Genomic DNA, 24,138 nt, shown 5'->3' with positions numbered 1-24,138 from the left:
GTTTAACTAGCAGAAATACCACACTGGAAGCAAAAAGGGAATGTCGGGGGGAGGAGGGAAAAGATGGTTTTCCAGACGGGAATTTAATATGGCGTGGTCGGTGAGAGAAATATTATAAGAGAACTTATTCCCCAGAAAGTCCTATAAAAAGAACTAAAGAGTTTATTTTTCTTGGCCCAGCAGTCGGTTTTCTGGACTTCCAGTTCAAGTTAGAACTGCCCCGCCCCCAACTGGGCTAAGACACCACAAGCCTGCATTTGCAAGTGGCCTGGGTTCCCCCTCCCCCCATTTTTAAGCGTTCTTCACAGCAAGGACTGTAGGAAGACCCTATGTATCCAAGGACGTGTTTGCATGTGTAACTTTTCAACTGTGCCTGTGCAGAAAGCCATGCATGTAAGGTTAAAAAAAATAAAGAGACAGCGGCAGCTCGATAGAACATTGATCAAATCCTAGTCAACAGTAAAATCAACAGTTCTTGGCACAATAAGGAAAAGCAAGAGGAAACTTCCTTTGTAAATATAGGATGCAAAATTCTATTGGCGGTTGTTTCCAATGGAGTTTTTTGCCAAAGAAAAAAAAAGAGCTGGAAAGCCACAGTGCCCCCAGCACTCCAAATTACATTCCCTTCTTCTACTATAGAATTTTATACGGACTCCAGAAAAGGAAGAGGCAAAGACCTACATCATTTAGAGAAGTATAAATACCAGCAATAGTGCATGGAGTTTATTCTTAGCAAATGAGTTAAGTGCATTTTGCAAAGCAAGATCCAGTTTGTTCCCAGATCTAAATTCAATCCTCTGGCGGTAAAGAAACATGTAGGGGCAGGTCTCTCAGAATTCCAATGCTGGGGCAAAACTGAGAACTTAAAAATAGCTATGGCTGTACATTTACAGAAGCATGACTAATTTTACAACCAGGGTAGCTAGGTTGAAACAAGTGGAATCAGAAAACTCTGTGCAATTCCAATAGAGTAAGTAATCCCTTGCCCTTTGGTCTGGAAACTGCAGTCTCTTTCCCATCCTGTCATGGCATTATTATCCATGCAACCCTAGATTTCAAAAATCAGCACAATAATGCTTTATAAACTTAGGGGTCCTCCAGCCAGCAAAGTTAGCTGGATAAACTTATCTAGCCTAACTCTGTCAGGATACATTCAGTGGCCAGGTCAGGATACATTCAGTGGCCAGGTACAGTGGCCTGTGCCACTGAATGTACCTGGCTATGCTAAAGTTAGCCAGATAAGTTTTCCCGGTATTGCTAAAGTTATCCAGAAAAGATAGCTGAATAGCACAGGAAAAGCAAAGTTGCTTACCTGTAATAGGTGTTCTCCTAGGACAGCAGGATGTCATTGGATGGAGCCCATCCACGGAAAACTTATGTCAAAGTTTCTAGAACTTTGACTAGGCACACTGAGCATGCCCAACATGCCCTAATCCACGCAGGGTCCCTTCTTCAGTCTCGTAACATAGAATTACGATAAAAATAAAATAATAAACCATAGGAGAAACCCAACTCATGGGGTTTTGTGAGGACTAACATCCTGCTGTCCTAGGAGAACACCTTTTACAAGAAAGCAGCTCTGCTTTCTTCTAGGACAAGCAGGATGAATCCCTAGTTATAGGCTGCTCCCCAATATATAAGGGAACCAAAGAGCACCAACCAGGTGCAAATGGGCACAACAAACACAGTGCTTTTGGTAGAGGGGGAAGACAGCCTGAACCCAAACAATAGGCCCTAGGTAGGAGAGTTGGGATCTACACCTAAAACAGGTTCCAGAAGACAGACTGGCTGAACCTACTGTCGTGCCAGCCATCTCTATCCAGACAATAGTGAGATGTGAATGTGTGGAGAGAGCTCCACATCGCAGCCTTGCAGATCTCCTCCACAGGAACTGCTTGCAAGTGGGCCACCGTCATTGACATGGCTCTGACAGAATGAGCCTTGATATGACCCCCAAGATGCAGTCCCACCTGGACATAACAGAAGGACATGCAATCTGCTAGCCAATTGGATAGTGTCTGTTTGGCAATGGCAACTCCCAACCTATTCCTATCAAAAGCAATGAAAAGTTGGGTGGACTGTCTATGGGCTTCTGTCCGCTTCAGGTAGAAGGCTAAGGCTTGCTTGCAATCCAAACTGTGCAGTGTTCATTCACCTTGGAGTGAATGGGGCCTGGGTAAGAATGATGGCAGGATGACTGACTGGTTAAGATAGAAATCCATCACCACCTTAGGCAGGAACTTAGCATGCATGCGCAAGACCACCCTGTCATGATAAGATTTGGTATAAGGTGGATAAGTCACTAAGGCCTGGCGCTCACTGACTTTGCATGCTGAAGTGACTGCCACAAAACTAGGACCTTCCAGGTCAGGTACTTCAAATCACAGATGCGCAGGGACTCCAAAGGAGCTTTCATCATTTGAGTGAGCACAATGTTGAGGTCCCAAGACACAACAGGAGGCCTTAGGGGAGGCTTCAACAGAAGCAGGCTCCATAGGAAACATACAACTATGGGCTGTACAGAGATGGGCGTACAACTACACCTTGGTGGTATGCTCCAACAGTACTCAAATGAACCCTAACGGAGCTGGTTTTCAAGCCAGCCTACGATAGGTGCAGAAGGTAGTCGGAGCAGTTTTTGTATGGAGCAGGAGAAAGGATCTAGGGCCTTTTGCTCACACCACATGTAAAACCTCCTCCACTTTAGTCATAAGAACATAAGAACATAAGAACATGCCATACTGGGTCAGACCAAGGGTCCATCAAACCCAGCATCCTGTTTCCAACAGTGGCTAATCCAGGCCATAAGAACCTGGCATGTACCCAAAAACTAAGTCTATTCCATGTTACCATTGCTAGTAATAGTGGTGGTTATTATCTAAGTCAACATAATTAATTGGTAATGGACTTCTCGTCCAAGAACATATCCAATCCTTTTTTAAACACAGCTATACTAACTGCACTAACATCCTCTGGCAACAAATTCCTAGTGGAAGGCTTTCTAGACGCTACCAGGACCCGAGACACATCACCAGACACATCAAGCGGCTGCAGGATCAGCCTCTCAACATCCAAGCTGTGAGCAACAGGGCTTGGAGGTTGGGATGCCGCAGCCTGCCCTGATCTGCATGATGAGATCTGGGGAAGTCCCCAGACTGTTCGTTTCTCAGAAGGACAACTCCTGTAGGATTGGAAACCAGACCTATCTTGGCCAATGAGCTATGAGGATCATGGTCTCCTGGGTCCTATCAGAGCTTCAGGAGAGTCTTCATGATCAGAGGGAGCGGAGGATATGCGTATAGAAGACCCTTGCCCCAATGGCGGGCAAAGGAGTCTGAGGCTGGTTTGCTATCTGACCTCTACAGGGAACAGAACTGAGTCACCTTCCTGTTGCTTGGGGATACAAACAGGTCCATGTCTGGGTTCCCCTGAGACTGAAGAACCGGTTCGCTACCCCCTGGTCGAGTGACCACTTGTGGGGCCTGAAGGTCCAACTCAGTCTGTCCACTATGCAGCACTCTGTTCTGGCCAGGAACATGGCCCGGAGCACCATCCCACAGGACAGAGCAAGTGGACCAGATCTGTACTGCTTCCTGACACAGGAGGTATGATCTTGTGCCTCTCTACTTGTTGACATACCACATGGCAACTTGGTTGTCTGTTTGAATCAGGACAATTTTGTTGGACAGCCAATTCCTGAAAGCCCACAGAGCATACCTGACTGCCCGGAGCTCCAGGAAGTTGATTTAACACTGAACTTCCTAAGCGGACCATAGACCCTGGGTGCGGAGCCCCTCTAGATAGGCACCCCACCCAAGGGTGGAAGCATCCATGATAAGGACAATTTGGGTAGGGGGATTTTGGAAAGACATTCCCTGCTCCAAGCTGGAATGAATGCGCCACCAGGACAAGGAGTCTCAGAGGGACGGCGTGATGCGGATGCGGTCCTAAAGGTTCTGGGTGGCCTGGCACCACTGCGACCTTAAGGTCCATTAGGCTCTGTGCATGTGCAAACGTGCCAAGGGAGTAACATGGACGGTTGCAGCCTTATGGCCCAGCAGCTTCAACATGTGCCGAACTGACACCTGCTGGCCGGTCGCCAGTGCGCGATTCCCAGGCCCGGAAGCCGTTTCGGAGGCCTCGGCCACGCCCCCGGGCCAGAACCACGCCCGCGGCCCCACCCCAAATGACGTGCCACCGCGACACGCCTCCCGACACGCCCCCCAGGAAAACCCTGGGACTTATGCACGTCCCGGGGCTTGCTCGTGCTGCCGAGCCTACTCAACATAGGCTCAGCGCGTGCAGGGGGTACTTCGGCCAGGTTTTCGGGGGGGTACACGTGTATCTTACGCGCATACCCCTTTGAAAATGTGGCCCTTAATTTGCTGGAAAATGTCTAATTATTCAGACTCTTAACATTAAATAATATCCCTGCACCATTATATAACTACTGTGTTCTCCGATGTGCCTCTGTTCTCTTCCAGTACACAGCACATGGCATTTCCGCATACATGTTGATAAAATGTGATGGATGAGTAATAGATAGATTAACAGAAAGCAGACACAGATGGTCATATCAAAATGTTCTGAATCGGGCACTGAGCAAACACAGTCCAGAGTAATTATTTTATCTGCTAATTCTCTTCCCCTCAAGAGTGAAACTTTTAAGTATGCATGTAAATGGAAACAATGCACTGTTTCCCAGTGAAAATCAGCTTCTAAATTTATCCCTTCCCTTGTAATTTGTAGGCAGAGCAGAAAACACACATGCTTGTCTTCCTTTCCCCCTTCCCTAAGGCTAATACTCAAAATTTAGCAATGAGCTAGAGTGGCAGACCTGGAGGATCTGAGGCAGACAGAGAGGTATACAGATGAGACCTTCAGGGACATAGTAGCCAAGTCCCAACTCCAGTCTGGCAGCCCTGGTGCTGCCTTGGAGGAAGAAGGTCTCATGATTGGAAAGCAGCAACCTGGTGCAGCAAGAAATGATCCTGTAGCAAGGACCTGCTCTCCAGGTGATGCATTGTCCTCTCGCACCAAGGATGTCTCCCCAAGGTTACTGCCCAGGAGGGAAGGGTTAGGTCGGCCGTCATAGTTGGTGATTCGATTATTAGGAATGTAGACAGTTGGGTGACTGGTGGCCGTGAGGATCGCCTGGTAACGTCTACCTGGTGCAAAGGTGGCGGCCCTCACGCGTCACCTAGATAGAATTTTAGACAGTGATGGGGAGGAGCCGGCTGTCGTGGTACATGTGGGCACCAACGACAAAGGAAAATGTGGGAGGGAGGTTCTGGAAGCCAAATTTAGGCTCTTAGGTAGAAAGCTTAAATCCAGAACCTCCAGGGTAGCATTCTCTGGAATGCTCCCTGTTCCACGCACAGGTCACCAGAGGCAGGCAGAGCTCCGGAGTCTCAATGCGTGGATGATTCGATGGTGCAAGGAAGAGGGATTCAGTTTTGTAAGGAACTGGGGAACCTTTTGGGGAAGGAGGAGTCTTTTCTGAAAGGATGGGCTCCACCTTAACCAGGGTGGAACCAGGCTGCTGGCGCTACCTTTAAAAAGGAGATAGAGCAGCTTTTAAACTAAATCAAAGGGGAAAGTAGACAATCGCTCAGCAGCACATGGTTCAGGGGGAGGTATCTTCAAAGATACTAATGAAGCATTAGAGTTAGGGCATCCCAACAGAGAGGTTCCAATAATAAGAAAAGTAGTCCAAGTGCCTGTAATTAAAAACTCACCTGAGCTAAAAGATTCCAATTTATCCCTGACAACTAAAAAGCAGAATGTTAATACCAACAAAAAGCACACTTTGAAATGTTTGTATACTAATGCCAGACATCTAAGAAGTAAGATAGGAGAATTAGAGTGCAAAGCAGTGAATGATGCCATAGACTTGGTGGAAAGAGGATAACCAATGGGATAGTGCTATACCAAGGTACAAATTATATCACAATGGTGGCGAGGTGGAGCTTTATGTCCAGGATGGCATAGAGTCCAACAGGATGGCATAGAGTCCAACAGGATAAAGATCCTACATGAGACTAAATGCATAATCGAATCTTTATGGGTAGAAATTCCTTATGTGTGGGGAAGAGTATAGTGATAGGAGTATACTACCGTCCACCTGGCCAAGATGGTGAGATGGACAGTGAAATGCTAAGAGAAATTAGGGAAGCTAACCAAATTGGTAGTGCAGTAATAATGGGAGATTTCAATTACCTGAATATTGACTGGGAAAGTGTAACATCAGGACATGCTAGAGAGATAAAGTTCCTGGATGGAATAAATGACAGTTTTATGGAGCAATTGGTCCAGGAACCGATTAGAGTGGGACCAATTTTAGATCTAATTCTCAGTGGAGTGCAGGATTTGGTGAGAGAAGTAACAGTGTTGCGGCCGCTTGGCAATGATCATAATATGATCAGATTTGAATTAATGACTAGAATGGGGACAGTAAATTCACGGCTCTAACAGTAAACTTTCAAAAGGGAAACTTTGATAAAATGAGAAAAACAGTTAAAAAAAAATTGAAAGGTGCAGCTACAAAGGTAAAAAGTGTGCAACAGGTGTGGACATTGTTAAAAAAATACCATCCTAGAAGTACAGTCCATATGTATTCCACACATTAAGAAAGGTAGAACAAACGTCAAACAATTGCCAGTGTGGCTAAAAAGTGAGGTGAAAGACGCTATTTTAGCCAAAAGATCTTCATTCAAAAATTGGAAGAAGGATCCATCAGAACAAAATAGGATAAAGCATAAGCATTAGCAAGTTAAATGTAAGACACTGAGAAGACCGGCTTAGAGAGAATTTGAAAAGAAGTTGGATGTAGAGGCAAAAACTCACAATAAAAACTTTTTTCAGTATATCCAAAGCAGAAAGCCCACGAGGGAGTTGGTTGGACCATTAAATGATCAAGGGATTAAAGGGCACTTAGGGAAAATAAGGCCATCGTGAAAAGATTAAACGATTTCTTTGCTTTGTTTACTGAAGAGGATGTTGGGCAGACCCATTCTGGAGACAGTTTTCAAGGGTGATGATTCAGATGAACTGAACCAAATCACAGTGACTCTGGAAGATGTGGTAGGCCCGGTTCAGGAAACTATAGACCTGTGAGCTTGACATCAATGCCGGGAAAAGTTGTGGAAACATTTATAAAGAATAAAATCACAAAACATTTAGATAGACATGGCTTAATGGGACATAGCCAGCATGGATTTACCCAAGGGAAGTCTTGCCTCACAAATCTCCCTCATGTTTTTGAAGTGGTAAATAAACATGTGGACAAAGGTGAACCAGTAGATGTGGTGTATTTGGATTTTCAGAAGGCATTCGACAGTCTCCCGTATGAGAGGCTTCTAAGAAAACTAAAAAGTCATGGGATAGGAGGTGATGTCCTTTTGTGGACTGCAAGCTGGTTAAAAGACAGGAAACAGTGAGTAGGATTAAATGGTCAGTTTTCACAGTTGAAAAAGGTAAACAGTGGGGTGCCTCAGTTATCTGTACTTGGACCGGAGCTTTTTAATATATTTATAGCTGATCTGAAAAGGGTTACAATGAGTGAGGTATCAATTTTGCGGATGACACAAAATTATGCAAAGTAATTAAATCTCAAGCGGATTGTGATGAATTGCAGGAGGACCTTGTGAGACTGGAAGATTGGGCTTCCACATGGCAGATGAAATTTAATGTGGACAAGTGCAAGGTGATGCATATAGGGGAAAATATCCCTTGCTATAGTTACACAATGTTAGGTTCTATCTTAGGAGCTACCACCCAGGAAAAAGATCTAGGCATCACAGTGGATAATACATTGAAATCATCAGCTCAGTGTGCTGTATCGATCAAAAAAGTGTGCTTTTGTGATAATCTCTTGCGTCCTCCCAACCCCCTAATATAACACCTGTAAAAAAATTTTTGAACCTTCTCTTGTAAATTTTGGTTACCTTTTGTAATTTGGTTTACTCTCTGTACATACAAGTTTGCATTTTTTGCTTATATAATAATTAATTGTTCTACTTCTAATAATCCCCCCAGAGTTCCCCTCATGTAATAATTGATTTTCCTCTGTACATAGTAGTTGGCCTCTTTCTGCCCATTGTATAACTCCGCCAGTACCACCTCCTGGTAGTGTTTCTATCGCCTTCCTACTGCTTCCCTTCGCTGCTGTCGCTCTCTCTCCTATCTTCCTCGCTGCTCCCCTCCCCCGTTCCCCTGTTTTTTGTACTTTCCTGCCCTTCTTCAGTTATTATGTAAATCGGCGTGATGTTCCCACGAATGTCGGTATAAAAAAGTTAATAAATAAATAAATTAAATTAAAAAGCAAACAGAATGTTAGGAATTATTAGTAAGGGAATGGCAAATAAAACAATGTAATGCCTCTGTATCGCTCCATGGTGAGACTGCACCTTGAATACTGTGTGCAATTGTCGTCGCTGCATCTCAAAAAAGATATAGTTGCGCTGGAGAAAGTGCAGAGAAGGGCGACCAAAATGATAAGTGGCATGGAACAGCTCCCCTATGAGGAAAGACTAAGGAAGTTAGGGCTGTTCAGTTTGGAGAAGAGGTGACTGAGGTAGAGATGTGAATCGGAACCTGAATCAGTTCTGATTCCGGTTCCGATTCACATCGTGGTTTTTTTTTTGTCCAGCCCGATCTGGTTTTTTGTTTGTTTTTTTTTTTATCGGCTGCGCCCAAGCCGATAAACAAAAAACCCACCCGACCCTTTAAAACTAATCCCTTAGCTTCCCCCACCCTCCCGACCCCCCCAAAAAAAAACTTTTTACAGGTACCTGGTGGTCCAGTGGAGGTCCCGGGAGTGATCTCCCGCTCCCGGGCCGTCGGCTGCCACTAATAAAAATGGCGCCGATGGCCCTTTGCCCTTACCATGTGACAGGGTATCCGTGCCATTGGCCGGCCCCTGTCACATGGAGGGAGCACTGGATGGCCGGCGCCATCTTTAAAAATGGCGCGGGCCATCCAGTGCTCCTACCATGTGACAGGGGCCGGCCAATGGCACGGATACCCTGTCACATGGTAAGGGCAAAGGGCCATCGGCGCCATTTTTATTAGTGGCAGCCGACGGCCCGGGAGCGGGAGATCGCTCCCAAGACCCCCACTGGACCACCAGGTACCTGTAAAAAGCTTTTTGGGGGGTCGGGAGGGTGGGGGAAGCTAAGGGATTAGTTTTAAAGGGTCGAGGTGGGTTTAGGGGTTATTTTTGTGTGCTGTTTTTCCCACCCTCCCCCAAAACGATAAGAGAACCCCCACGAACAATTTCGTGGGGTTTTCCTATCGGTTTCGGGGCGCCCCCGATTTCTGACGATTTTGAAAATATCGTATGATATTTTCAATTGTCAGAAGCCCGATTCACATCCCTAGACTGAGGGGGATATGATAGAGGTCTACAAAATCCTGAAAGGACTTGAACAAGTTAATGTAAATCAGTTATTTGCTCTCTTAGATAATAGAATAAATAGGGGCACTCTGTGAAGTTAACAATTAGCTCATTTAAATCAAAATCGAAGAAAATTCTTTTTCTCTCAGTGCATAGTTAAGTTCTGGAATTCATTGCCAGAGGATGTGGTTACAGCAGTTAGTGTAACTGGGTTTAAAAAAGGTTTGGATAAGTTCCTAGAGGAAAATCCATAAATTGCTATTTATTAATAAGCAAATGTAGCTTGAGATTTATTTAATGTTTGGGTACTTGCCAGGTTCTTGTGAAATGGATTGACCTCTGTTGGAGACAGGATACTGAACTTGATGGACCTTGGTCTGACCCAGTATGGCAATTCTTATATTCTTATGAGCAAGCCTTGCCAATGACACCATTATCCAGAATGCTGGGATGGGAGGCTTTGCACAGTCAAGGCTGCCCACGTCACCATTATCTGGATTACTGGGATGGGAGTCCTGGTTGTATGGTCTTCATTTTGCTCTTTTACTTTATTCCAATTACATATGGATAAGAAAATATCTGAACTTTAGAAGGATTCACGCATCAAACTAATTTGATCTTGAAAGACAATCACTATTGCAATTTCAAAATGTCCTATCTTGAATTCTGAGATTCAAGTTTAGAATTACGGTATAACACAAGTGAAAGGGGGTTTTCTTTGGCTGTCTCAAGTTCTTTTATTCGGAGATGATATAGACACCATGCAATCTGATGAACTAAAAAGGTATAGCAATATACAGAGCCACAATGAAAAGTCACGATGACTACTTCTTGGACATTTGAGCTGCTTTTACAGTGCCATACGCAAATCCAAAGCTGACAACCAAAAAACAGCTTCTGATTCTGCAAACAGCAGTAGCCTTAGTCCTTTTTTAAATTTATATATTGGGCAATTGTTTATTATGTGTTACGTAACGGTGTTTTAGTGTGCCCTTGGGCCTCAGCCCGACCCCAGACAGATCCAGGACAGAACCAAGGGTTGATGGCGTGTTCCACTATGGCAGACGGTCTTACCCTCCGCCAGGCCTGCACGCTCCCAAGGCCAACAACAGGATGATGTTGGAATGTGAATGGTCCTCTGACCATTCCGAGCCCTTTTGGACCTGCCGCTTGGAACGGCATGGAGCAGCAGGCCTGGCCTGAGGATGAGGGCAGACGAGCCTTGACATGAAGACGTGACACTATGGCAAAGGTGAAGACGTGACACCAGGGCTCTTGAAGACATGACACCAGGACTATAAAAAAGACATTACACCAGGGCTGATGCAAAGACATCACGGACCGGGTGGTCGATGCAACGGCATCAGGGACAAGACGATGAAGTGCAGACATGACGAGGAACTTGAAATCCAAACAAGACAAGACGCTGGGCGGGAGGACATTGGCACTGTCTCTCAGGGCGCCCTACTCAGCCCACCTTCACGGGCGGACCCAATGAGCTGGTCACGGACCACCCTGCCCCACTGCGTGCCCTACACAGCCCGAGGAGGCTGGTCATGGACCATGCTGAGAACGGGACGAGCACAGGGAAGGATCCAGTCGAGGTGGGACCCCGACGACGATGTCATCCGAAGCACCAACACGGCTGGCAGGACGAGACTGCTCAGGAGCACAGGACACCAGTCCACCTGCAGGCCTCTCCAACCCGGGAAAGACGTCGTCCGAGGGAGAAGGACCGACAGGACCAGAAGGCTCAGGAGCGCTGACATGAACACCAAGGAGGGCAGAACACCAGGAAGTGAAACACCAGGAGACGAAACACCAGGACACCTGGACGAGGACCTCAGGCACGAAGACATGGCATGACGAGGAACAAACGAGACGAGGAACTCCATGGAGAAGATAAAAGAGCTGATGGAGTTCTGGCAGGCAGGAGCCTACAGAGTGAAGTAACTCCGATGCAAGGCGAAGACGTACTGTGAAAACAGCCCTTTCATAGGGCTGGGGCAGAAAGTCCATCCTTAGGTGGGGCCAGCACACTTCCTGTGTCTGGCCCTTTAAATTCTGTGAAGAGACACGCCCGCGCGCCTAGGGAAGGAAGCAGGAGCTTGTGCAGGACCGCAGACAGCGGCCTGCACCGACGTCTTCACACGCAGAAGGCAGGGCTGGCCTGAGAAGCAGGCCCGAAGACACCAGCGGCTCCAGCCACTGCAGGAGGCCCCGGGGCGGCTCCAGCTGCTACTCCAGCCCGGGGATGCGGCCTCCGCGCCGCGAAGAAGACAAGGACGTCGGGGGCAGCTCCTGTGCCGCAAAGAGAAACAGTAAAGTCCGCGGCTCCGGCCGCGGTGAAGACGGAACAAGATGGCGACCTCCGGGCCGCAGCAGAACGGCGAGTCTGCAGCTCCGGCGGTGCTGAAAGGCCCGATGGCGGCGCCCATGCCGCGTCAGGAGAAACATGGGGGGAGGTAAGAGAGTCCATCCTTAGGTGGGGCCAGCACACTTCCCATTATAGCATGGGTTATTTTTCCCTATATGCATCACCTTGTGGATAAGTGCAAGGTGATGCATATAGGGAAAAATAACCCATGCTATAATTACACAATGTTGGGTTCCATATTAGGTGCTACAACCCAAGAAAGAGATCTAGGCGTCATAGTGGATAACACGTTGAAATCGTCAGTTCAGTGTGCTGCGGCAGTCAAAAAAGCAAACAAAATGTTGAGAATTATTAGAAAGGGAATGGTGAATAAAACGGAAAATGTCATAATGCCTCTGTATCGCTCCATGGGTAGACCACACCTTGAATACTGTGTACAATTCTGGTCGCTGCATATCAAAAAAGATATAATTGCGATGGAGAAGATGCAGAAAAGGGCTACCAAAATGATAAGGGGAATGGAACAGCTCCCCTATGAGGAAAGACTAAAGAGGTTAGGACTTTTCAGCTTGGAGAAGAGACGGCTGAGGGGGGATATGATAGAGGTGTTTAAAATCATGAGAGGTCTAGAACGGGTAGATGTGAATCGGTTATTTACTCTTTCGGATAATAGAAAAACTAGGGGGCACTCCATGAAGTTAGCATGTGGCACATTTAAAACCAATCGGAGAAAGTTCTTTTTTACTCAACGCACAATTAAACTCTGGAATTTGTTGCCAGAGGATGTGGTTAGTGCAATTAGTATAGCTGTGTTTAAAAAAGGATTGGATAAGTTCTTGGAGGAGAAGTCCATTACCTGCTATTAAGTTCACTTAGAGAATAGCCACTGCCATTAGCAATGGTAACATGGAATAGACTTGGTTTTTGGGTACTTGCCAGGTTCTTATGGCCTGGATTGGCCACTGTTGGAAACAGGATGCTGGGCTTGATGGACCCTTGGTCTGACCCAGTATGGCATGTTCTTATGTGCTAATGTTCTTAGTGCCTGCTCGCGGGGGGACCCGCAGCAGGGTTCCATGACATTATGGGGTCAGTAGTTTGGTTTACATCTTGATGACCACAGTCACAAGTAAAGCTGCTTTCCAGCTTCCATTTACGAGGACTGTGGGCCACCCTCACCCTCATCTGAATCACATGAATTCAGTTGCATCTGCACTACTGTTTTCTCAGCAGGTCAAAACCAGGAACGAACCCCACAATAATGCCTAAATAACATTTTGGAACAAGTGCTCCCAGTTGATTTTTCTGACATTAAAACTGTGCAACCAAGCCTTCTCAATGATGACATTTTTTTCCAAAGTGCTAAGTTTATTCTGCAAGTACCATAGGAATCCAAGTCACTTCCCACTCAGATGCAGAACTGGACTGAAACCCTTTAAAATGAAACCTAGGAACATTTGCTTACACTTTCTGCCACCTTCTTGGCCACAGCGTTAAAAGGATCAGGCAAAAAAATAATGCAATACAGCCAGCAGGCCAGTTTCTTTGCATAATGTTGGCTTTTTGTACAAATTTTTGCTTATACAATATTTCTCTGTGGAATTTCTGCCTTTCCAGAGGGGGCTGGGCATGAGCAATTTGGAGACAAAGATGTACCACATGAAAACTGTGCATGCAAAACTGACTTATGGGGTTTTGGCACCATTTTTTGGTCTCAGTCCTCAAGTCTGACCCTTCTGTATTTTGCATCAAGCAGGACAGAGCAAGCCATGCTTCCTTACAGATATCTTTTATGCTCCAAGGAAGAAGTCTAGTTTCTGGAGAAAACTGGATTCCTTACAGACATGGAGCAATGTTCCAAAGAGGTTGTGGTTCCTTCCTGAAAGCTCGTGCACTACAACTCTGGAATATTTTTACATTGGCCCAACGAAAGGTATGACAAGCTATGAAAAATCCATGACACTGTAGGCGAGCATGACATCGGATGACAGAGTGCATGAATGCAGCTCTTGCCGATCACTTTGTTCACTGTAAATCAGTGTCTCCAATAATGGACTTAATTACGGCTAATTGCGCTGTAATCATTCTGGCAGCCTACTCCATTTTATGTTGCAGGCGTTTAGTAATGCACCTCTCCTGGAAGGCTCCCATCAGTCACTGATATCAGGGAAAAAAAAAAAAAAGAGGCAATGTCACCTTGATATGTGACTTTCTACCAGACATCTTGTTCGCTTACAGAAGAGAAAAAGATTAGTATCTTAATGCTAGAAAACACATCACTTGGTGGGACATTCAAGGACTCCATCAATGACTCACCTGAAAGGACGTGTCAGAATCTAAGCAACTTGTGCCTTTTTTTTTTCTGACAGTTTTCTAATCTTTTATTCCTGGCATTATAAAAACTAGTTAAGCATGATGCCTTTTAAATATGCATTTTCATCTTCTCCATGACTGTCTTTCATGTTTAAATATCAAAGAAAGATCACTCATTAAAAGACGGAGCTAAGAAACTCCATTAAAATCTATCAGTAAAAAAAAATCACTCCAGGCTAGCGTGTTCTATAACCAACCTACTTTCTTCCTTTTAGCTTTACCTTCAGGAAAAAAAAGGGTTTATTTAAAGCTTTTCCACAGATCTTTCAGTAATTTGGGAGAGATGTTTTACGAAAACCTAACTTCATTGGTCAGTGTTTCAATATTTTAGGGTCATTTATCAAAATGCTATAAGGCGTTTTTGCATGCGTTAAGGGCTTATTGCATGCGAAAAGTGCTGTTAACGCATGTGAAAATGCCTTTAACGTTAGATAGCCTGTGTTAAGGTTTATTGCAATGTGTTCTCAAATGCTGATTTTAGTAGTTTTGAAGAGAGGGAGAGGGAGAGAGAGAGAGAAACTAGCTGTAATGCCCTCACCTTAGATAAGTATTTATTTCTCTATGGGAGGCCCACTTAGTACCTCGAAGTGAGGTTTAGGTATTAGTATAGGGGGTTAGGGGCCACTTTGACATTCAAAGTGAGATGTACGAACAGAACAGTGCTCTCTTGTGAAGATTTGATGACTATCGGAGTGAGGAAACTCACCCAAAGATGAGATTTGTGCACTGTTCTCTCAACCTAGCTTGATGTTACCCAGGTAGAGAGTCCATTTGCGGTATTAGCTCTTCGCATAGGTATTAGCGCAAATTGCGATAAACTGCCTATTACCATAAAACACACCCCTTTTCCTGTCACATGCGATATTTAGTGCATTTTGATAAATCCAGGCCTTAGATTGTAAGCCCTCTGGGGTTAAGGAAATACCTACAGTACCTGAATATAATCTGCTTTGAAGCGCTGAAAAAAGTGCGAAAAGCGGAATATAAATCTAAATTTAAAAAAATATGTCCTTTTGGTGCCATAAGCTTATGAAATAATTCTAATAAATAAAATAGTACTACACAGGAGAAGATGCACTAAGGCAGTGCTTTTGAATCAGGGGTACATGGGGAAGCCTGTCAGAGGGTACATAACCACGCCTGAATTGTGGAAAGCAAGCACCCGCCCCCGCTGCACAAAGCAGCATTCTCGCCGTATGTAGCCATGTTCTGACCTAGAGAAGTGCAACCGAGTCGCATGGTGTCACTGCTACTGCCCAAGGCTGCCACCACTATTACAAGAGAAGAAAGCAGAGGCAGCAGCCAGCTATGGAATTAAATCAGAGACAACAGGCACCAAGTGGGACAGTGAAAAGGTTGCACTTCTTGTCCCCACAGCTCTCCTCAGCGCATAGGCTTCCAGATTAGAATAAAGCCTGCACACGGTCAGGAGGAAGAACATGTATGGAGGTGTGAGGGAAAGAGGCAGAGAGCAGGAAATGGGGAAAGGAAGGGCCGTGCATAAGCCAAGAAGAGCTAGAAGGGCAATAAATTGGAGGAAGAGAGGTAGCTGGAGAAAATAAAGACTTCTCTGAGAGACAGGTGAGGGAGAGATGAATGAAGAAAGGACGAGATGAGCACAGCAAAAAAAAAAAAAAGAGAAAATGGAAAGCACTACCACGAAACAAAATTAGACAGTCAAGATGGGATCTAAAAAGATACCAAGGGAAAAAATAAACCAAGGTAGAGAAAAAATATATCATATAGTATTTGCTATAAATTTCAATTTTTGCTAACATAGAGGTACATGAAACATGGCAAATTCTTGAAAGAGATAACAATAGTCATGAAAGGCATGAAGGCAGTGATTCTCAACCCAGAACTCAAGGACCAAGCATCCAATCGGGTTTTCAGGATGTCCACTATGAATACGCATGAGAGTTTTGCATATATTGTAGACATCCCGAAAACCCGACTGACCGAGTGATCCTCGAGGATCAGACTGAGAACCACTGCACTAAGAGGTTTCTATCAGTTCGTACCAAAAGGGGAAATATTAATTCGTTTGATAGGGTCACACATTAAAGCCCTAACCCTGCTTTAAAAGCAAGAGACTTATCAACCAAGATCCTTCGCTACAGCAAATGCATCCTCTCTGAACACGATATGCAGCCCCACTGCTCAAGAAAACAACCACATTTCCTATTATTTCTATGGCAACATGCACAAGGTCACATCAACATCCAAATTCAATGCCAGCTTCCCACCACCACCACATCTGTCCACGAACCCATTCAGTCAGTAAATAAATATGCACAGATAGAGAAGAGCTCAGGGCTTGCCGCTGGACTGTTCTTGTACCTGTAAAAGCAATAAGAATCGGATGATCAAAAGAAGCCCTTTATTTCAATGCCCGACTCTGGCCGAGTTTTGCTCATAGAGCTGCCTCAGGGGCAATTCAATTGGCAGGACTTAAAATGTGCCTGGTGGGCTGCTGTCACAATGTCACAATACCACATGTGGACATACATTAGTTCCTGCGGAATGCTCTGACATTCATTCTGCTACTATCATCATCCGATTCTTATTGCTTTTACTGTAACACAGCCAACTGGATCGGCTTCCGCTTTGTTTTTTGGGTCCTGTTCTTGTACCTGGCATTGGCCAATGCTGAAAAGGTTGGGGTTTTTTTTCCAAAGGCCCGTCAGAGCTGGGACTCCAGGAGGCCGTGCTTTGCCGAGGTCATCTTTAAAAGAGCTCAGTCGTCCATGCAGGGCACAAGAGATCTGGAGGAAGGAGAGGAAACATTTGCCTGGTTAGGAGAAGCTCTTCCATAAAGCAGGACAGCACCCCTCCCCCTCACCCCTGCTGTTATGTCTCCTCTTTATATTTATATATTTATATATATATATCTTTGTTTCAAAGCTCATTCAAAGACTTCTACATTCATAAACAGGAAACATGGCATTTTTATTTTCCCTTCCCCTTATACCTTCTAGCCCCTACTCCAGAAAAACCACCTCCCACACCATTTTTTTAACCCTCCCCCAATATCCATTCATTGGAGTTTAATACTACTACTGTCAATCTGGCCAGCAACTGTATAATCATTAGCCCATGACAGTCATATCCTAAGTTCAATGTACCAGTTCTCGATTAGCACTCAGACTATCATCTTAACAATCATGTAGAATCTCTCCAGCAGATTCAAAAAACATGAGCCCATTAGTCAGTTGGTTGGGTCCCAGACATAAAGCGGATCCACTCTTCGGCTGGTAGTTTGTCTAAATAAGGAGACCAAATCTCCAGAAACAACTGGCATCGCTTTTCAGTAAACAGACTGGTAGTACGAGATTCCATTTGCATCATTTCATACAGCTCCCTGTCACCTGTCAATGGATACTTCAACTTGATTATATTTAAAGCCCTATGTGTGTCCCCCCCGATGCAGCCCTTTGCGAAACACGGGTCCGTGTCGGGGGACCCTTTGGTTTAAAACCATCTTTATTTATACAGTGGAGTTGCCGCTATAAAGAATAAAATCATTTTTGGTGATATAACTTGTTTTGGAAATTCTTGGACTGTGGAACCTCTTCCTTAGCACTCACCCGTGGTGTGTAATTGATTTAGAGTGCTTTGTTGTGCTTGGTGGCTTGTGGACATACATCTTAATGTGCCACATCGATAAGTCTGGTAAACTGTCTTTTAACCAGTATAGCAAAAAGCAACGTTTGGTTACCAAAGAGGGTTTAAATAAAAAGAATTTATGAGAATGCTTAAGAAATGCACAATCCACATTTACTCCTGACAGAAAAAACGACCCAGTCATGGGTACAGGATACTTTGTCATACCCAGCAACTCTCCAGTCGCCAAAATAAAGCAATCTTTTGACAGTCCCACCACATACAATGAAAAAAAGTGGCTCTCTCTTGCAAACAGTTTACGCAAATGTCAGAAGTTAAAAGATCTGCCCTGCATGCCTGTACTGGAGCTACAACAATTCTCTGAAGTATTTGAAATTGAAGCTCTGTAAACAAGTACATTCTCAGAACCTCTTGATACAAAATGAAAACGCTCTTTCATGTCCTTTACAGATATAGCAAGCACACTGAAGATCGCCACGACTTTACCAAATCCTCCGGTGGATGATATTCAGAGACAAACGAACATGGACAATGAAAAATGTTTTTCCCCATAAATGTACAGCAAGCTTTTAAAGTCCTTAGATGTTAACTGCAAGGATGTGGAGTTCAATAAAGTTGTTACATGATGTTGAATTTTTAAATAAAGAAATCTATCCGAATTAACCAAAGACATCCGTTTGTTTACATTCCAGAAATGGTTTGAGCTGAGTTTCGTTATAGTTCAAAAAAAAATGAGATATGGTCTGGAGCCCCTGCACAGCCAGCTCTTGGAATCTAGGATGTATTATCCCTTAATGTAAGAAAGCCTGAAACATAGGGAGACAGGGGACAGCTTCTCCCATTCAAACCCCCATCCTTGTAACAATAATGGATGTCCCAATCTGTGACGGTGAACGTCTTGATTTCTGATGGAGGAGCATTCGTAAATGGAATGGGTGAAGCATCCTTTTTTCATATTCTATTTCCGTAGTATTTAAAAGCCAATCACCCAGAGATCATGCCATATTATAGAATTTAAAATTGGGAAATTTTAATCCCCCCCTCTTCCCTCGGGGGCCTTAATGTGGTTCAATAATATTCTCGGTCTCTTCCTCTTCCAAATGAACCAGGAACATATCCTATTGAGAATAGTAATGGGTTTAGTTGTGAACACAATCGGAAGCATTTGCAATACATATAAGAGTTTAGGTCACAGCACCATTTTTTTTTTTAAAGCTATATGTCCCTGAAGAGAGAGAGGAAGGTCCATCCATCCAGTAGTTTTGGTTTGAAAAGTTTCCAACATGAGTTTTAGATTTATAGAGCACCACTGAGAGGGATCACTAGGAACCTGAACACCTAACGGGCAGATTTTAAAATTGGCCACGAGCGTAAAATCCACCCTTTATGCACGTGGCCGGGCCTTGCGAGCGCAGAGCCAATTTTCCACAAGGCCCTGGCCAGGCACGTGAATGCCGGTATGCGTATAAGTGCCGGACTTCCTGCACGGGGTGGGCCGGGGGTGGTTGTGTCAGGACGACACCATTGTTTGCCGTCCCGGAGTCTTGCGTGCCAGCCAGCTGAGGAGCTGAAGTAAGTGGCAAAACCAGAAGAAATAAAGAAAAAAGGGAAGGTTTAGGGGTGGGGAGAAGAAGGGAAGGGAGGTTAGGGTAGGGGGGTAGGGAAGTTCTCTCCCAGTCCGCTCCTTAATTGGAGCGGACTGGGACGGAACTGGGGAAGGCCGGGATGCGTCGCCGCCCCAAAAGTGAGGAAGTCTCCCCCTCCCCCTCTTGCGCGCGCCGCCCGCACATGCGGATTATAAAATCTCACACGCATGTGTGCGCACCGGCGCGTGCATGTTATAAAATCGGCGCGTCCATGTGTGCGCGGCAGGAAGCGGGCGCACATGGACGCGTGCATGCACCTTTAAAAATCTACCCCTCTGTACTGAAGGCATTGGTCTTTCCACTTAAGAGGAAAATTCTCCTGTGGTTTTTTTTTTAAGAAAACAGCTCCCCAAAGTCCCCAAAAAGGTAATCACAGGGAGGGTAATTTCCAAACAGCTCATGCAGCAGAAAAGTCTGCGTGCACATTTATGTTTGAAACGCCTTAAGTTTGCTTTGAAAATACTTTGGGTCGTCTGAGCTCTCGCACACATTCAGTGCTGCAGAGCTGCGCCTCCTCATCAGAGGGTGGGACTCAGGCACAGTGCATGCGTGGGCAAAGGCTTCTTAAAATTAAAACTTAAGCGTGCAAGCACAGACTCCGCCCCCCCATTCATAAACCGGCTTACAAGTACTCTTCTACAGGCACTGAGCCCGGGTCAAAAATCCCAGTTTTATGCGCATAAATTCTTTTGAAAAATTTTGGAGGGACAACTTTCAAACCGTCCATACAGGACAAAAATCCACAGATACCTGTTACCCCCATGGACTTTACAGCAGTTTTTCCAAGGGGAAGTAATGCATGTATTCCCACTTCCAAATTTTCCATGCATACCTAGCGCTTGGGGAAATGTGCACCTGCGTTTTGCACGGGTAGGTTCTCCTCGGAAAATAGCGTGCGCCATCTTGAAAATACACGGTCCGCGCGCGATGTTATACAGTCCAGCCCAAAACCCGCCCCCCCCCCCCCCCCCCTGAGAACGCCTCACCTTAGACATGGCAAAAGCACTTTCAGCAAACCTGCAGACGACCGAATGCGCTGGTGCACCTTTAGCCAATTTCAAGAGAACCTACGCAGTTGTCTTCTCTTCTAAAAACTGGCTACAAAGTACCCCCAGACTCTGCCCCTGCCGTCCATGCAATGGGAACGCCTGCTTTAAACAGCAGCTAAGTATAGGCGCATTGTGAAACCACGGGGCTGTATTTAGCCATTCTGCCAGGGGGAAGTGGGGTTGGCACCCAGCACCGTGGTTATGTGCCTGGATCCATTTGAAAAATTGTCCTTTAAAAATATTCTAGGCCATGACAGGGTCACGCAAGGACAAGAGCAACCACACAAGACTGCAGTCCTCCGGCCATGGGATAGCACTTCTGCACACGCATTATCCCCGGGTTGCAGAAATGGTAGTTTTCCATGCTGCCAGACAAAAGATACTCAAGGCTGGCTCAGGGGGGATATCTGGCTCTGTCGCTCTACACAGCTTTACTGCTGGGCCCGGCTTTCTTTATGCATTGTCTCTGGACTCTGAAGAATCAAGGCCAATGAGATCGCTCCTGAAAGAAAGAGCATTTTTTAAAATACAACAGGCACACACAGTTTAGAGAAGGACGACAGCCGTCAGACAAAGCTGCTTTTTATTATTAGGACAGCTTGTACAGTCGCCTACAGCTTCTCCCAAGCAGCGCAATGGCATCAGCCAGCCACTCTCAGGTCCTGCAAAGACGCTGGCAGGAGAAAGATTCCCCCCCACACCCCACCAGAGCTGAAGGAAATTCTCTTTAAGAGGGCAACAGCAACTTTCTGTCTGCAAGAAATGAATTTAACTTAAAAAAAATGCCTTACAACCTACAGGTATTACAGCAGAACGAACCTTAATTCGTGCTATGATGGGCTGGGCCTTTGATTTAAAAAAAAACAAAAAAAACCCCAACATATATTTCTTGGTTTTCTGCTGATTCAAGGCTTCTTTTTAGGGAAACTTTGCAGCTCGGCCCCATTGTGCTGACAGATGGTAATTTAATCTCTTTGATGGTGGCATGAAGCTGCCTTAGTGCAGAGAGGACCACTGATTTACCACTTGCCTGAGGCAGAGAGAAAAAAAGTTTAAAAATAAAAAAAAGACCAGAACCTCAGTATTTCTCAGCTTTGCCTGCTCTTTCCTTTCTCAGCAGGAACCTCCAGCCCCCACCCTCCCACCCCCAATTCCACGATTTCCAGCTGGTCCTCTCTCAGTTATTGCATGGCCAATGCTCTCCACTCAGCGCCCTGCTGGGAGATATCACTGAAATGCATCCCGGGAGTCTGGGAATGGCAACAGACAGCCACGTTCCTGTTTCCATTTAATTGTTCTTTAAATTGTAATATTTCTGTGAAATACGGCACCACAGCATTCTCAAAACTACTCAAGAGACTGGTGGTAGACGTTTCTGCTTTGCTTTCCAGTTTGTGAAATCTTTTCTTGAAATTATCCTAAGCAAAGGCTTTTAATCTCTATCCTGACCTGGTAAGTCTGACATCTGCTCTATTTAAATAATAGGCACTGACTATATGGGTGCCCCAGGACTGAAGCGCCCATGGGAAGAGAGGTTTCCTACTGCTCAGCACCCATGGATTTTGCTCCCTTCCACAGCAGCAAGCTGTGACCAATCCCTCCCCCCACCCCAGACAGAATTCTGCACTACTGCAGAGCACAGAATTGCCCCCTGTGCAGAATTGCCAAATTCTGTGCAGAAAACGGCAGAGGAGACCCCAGCATGCCGCAAATGGAGCGCGCGCCATTCGTGGCGAAGATGAAGGCTCCAACACGCCATTCGTGGTGAAGAAGAAGGATCTGGCATGCCCCGAATGAAGCGCAGGCCGTTCGCACCGAAGATGAAGACCCCCGCTTGCCACTGGTCGTGCTCCGTTTGCAACGAAGTTGAAGGCTCCAGTGAGAGTGATTATGTGTAGCAAGGTGTGTGTGTGTGTGTCTGTGTGTGTGAGGGGAAGGGGAAGGGGGTGTGAGAGAGAGCAGGGGTAGGGGTCAGAGTAAGAGAGAGCATGGAGGGTGACAGAGCAAGAGGGTGAGCAGGACAGTGTGAGAGAGAGCAGGGGAGGTGAGAGAGCCTGGGTGTGTGTGTGGGAGAGATTACCGTCATGGTTAAAAGGTGAGGTGAAAGAGGCTATTTTAGCCAAAAAAACATCCTTCAAAAATTGAAGAAGGATCCATCTGAAGAAAATAGGATAAAACATAAGCATTGTCAAGGTAAGTGTAAAACACTGATAAGACAGGCAAAGAGAGAATTTGAAATGAAGTTGGCCACAGAGGCAAAAACTCATAATAAAAACTTTTTTAAATATATCCAAAGCAAGAAACCTGTGAGGGAGTCGGTTGGACCATTAGATGACAGAGGGGTTAAATGGGCTCTTAGTGAAGATAAGGCCATTGCAGAAAGACTAAATGAATTCTTTGCCTCCATGTTTACTAATGAGGATGTTGGGAAGATACCAGTTCCGGAGATGGTTTTCAGGGGTGATGAGTCAGACGAACTGAACGAAATCACTGTGAACCTGGAAGATGTAGTAGGCCAGATTGACAAACTAAAGAGTAGCAAATCACCTGGACCGGATGGTATGCATCCTAGGGATCTGAAGGAACTCAAAAATGAAATTTCTGATCTATTAGTTAAAATTTGTAACCTATCATTAAAATCATCTATTGTACCTGAAGACTGGAGGGTGGCCAATGTAACCCCAATATTTGAAAAAGGCTCTAGGGGCGATCCGGGTAACTATAGACCAGTGAGCCTGTCTTCAGTGCCGGGAAAAATAGTGGAAACTATTCTCAAGATCAAAATCGTAGAGCATATAGAAAGACATGATTTAATGGGACACAGTCAACATGGATTTACCCAAGGGATGTCTTGCCTAACAAATCTGCTTCATTTTTTTGAAGGGGTTAATAAACATGTGGATAAAGGTGAACCGGTAGATGTAGTGTATTTGGATTTTCAGAAGGCGTTTGACAAAGTCCCTCATGAGAGGCTTCTTCGAAAACTAAAAAGTCATGGGATAGGAGGCGATGTCTTTTCGTGGATTACAAACTGGTTAAAAGACAGGAAACAGAGAGTAGGATTAAATGGACAATTTTCTCAGTGGAAAAGGGTAAACAGTGGAGTGCCTCAGGGATCTGTACTTGGACCGGTGCTTTTCAATATATATATAAATGATCTGGAAAGGAATACGACTAGTGAGGTTATCAAATTTGCGGATGATACAAAATTATTCAGAGTAGTTAAATCACAAGCAGACTGTGATACATTACAGGAGGACCTTGCAAGACTGGAAGATTGGGCATCCAAATGGCAGATGAAATTTAATGTGGACAAGTGCAAGGTGTTGCATATAGGGAAAAATAACCCTTGCTGTAGTTACACAATGTTAGGTTCCATATTAGGAGCTACCACCCAGGAAAAGGATCTAGGCATCATAGTGGATAATACTTTAAAATCGTCGGCTCAGTGTGCTGCAGCAGTCAAAAAAGCAAACAGAATGTTATGAATTATTAGGAAGGGAATGGTTAATAAAACGGAAAATGTCATAGTGCCTCTATATCTCTCCATTGTGAGACCACACCTTGAATACTGTGTACAATTCTGGTCGCCACATCTCAAAAAAGATATAGTTGCGATGGAGAAGGTACAGAGAAGGGCAACCAAAATGATAAAGGGGATGGAACACCTTC

General features: G+C 45.1%; 1 protein-coding gene across 4 annotated transcripts in view; it reads right to left on the bottom strand.

Moving 5' to 3' along the window:
• Positions 1–24,138, bottom strand: part of TPST1 (tyrosylprotein sulfotransferase 1) — a 134,331-nt gene that overhangs the window by 74,158 nt on the left and 36,035 nt on the right. For all 4 annotated transcript variants that reach the window (XM_029612301.1, XM_029612304.1, XM_029612303.1 and 1 more), the window contains exon 2: positions 16,781–16,912. The gene's annotated coding sequence lies outside the window, so the exon portion shown is untranslated. The remainder of the gene's footprint in view (positions 1–16,780; positions 16,913–24,138) is intronic.

This window comes from Rhinatrema bivittatum, chromosome 8, assembly GCF_901001135.1.
Source record: "Rhinatrema bivittatum chromosome 8, aRhiBiv1.1, whole genome shotgun sequence".
In the NCBI taxonomy this organism is placed as follows: domain Eukaryota; kingdom Metazoa; phylum Chordata; class Amphibia; order Gymnophiona; family Rhinatrematidae; genus Rhinatrema; species Rhinatrema bivittatum.
Note: the sequence above shows the minus strand (reverse complement) of the source record. Positions and strands in the feature narration are given on the sequence as shown.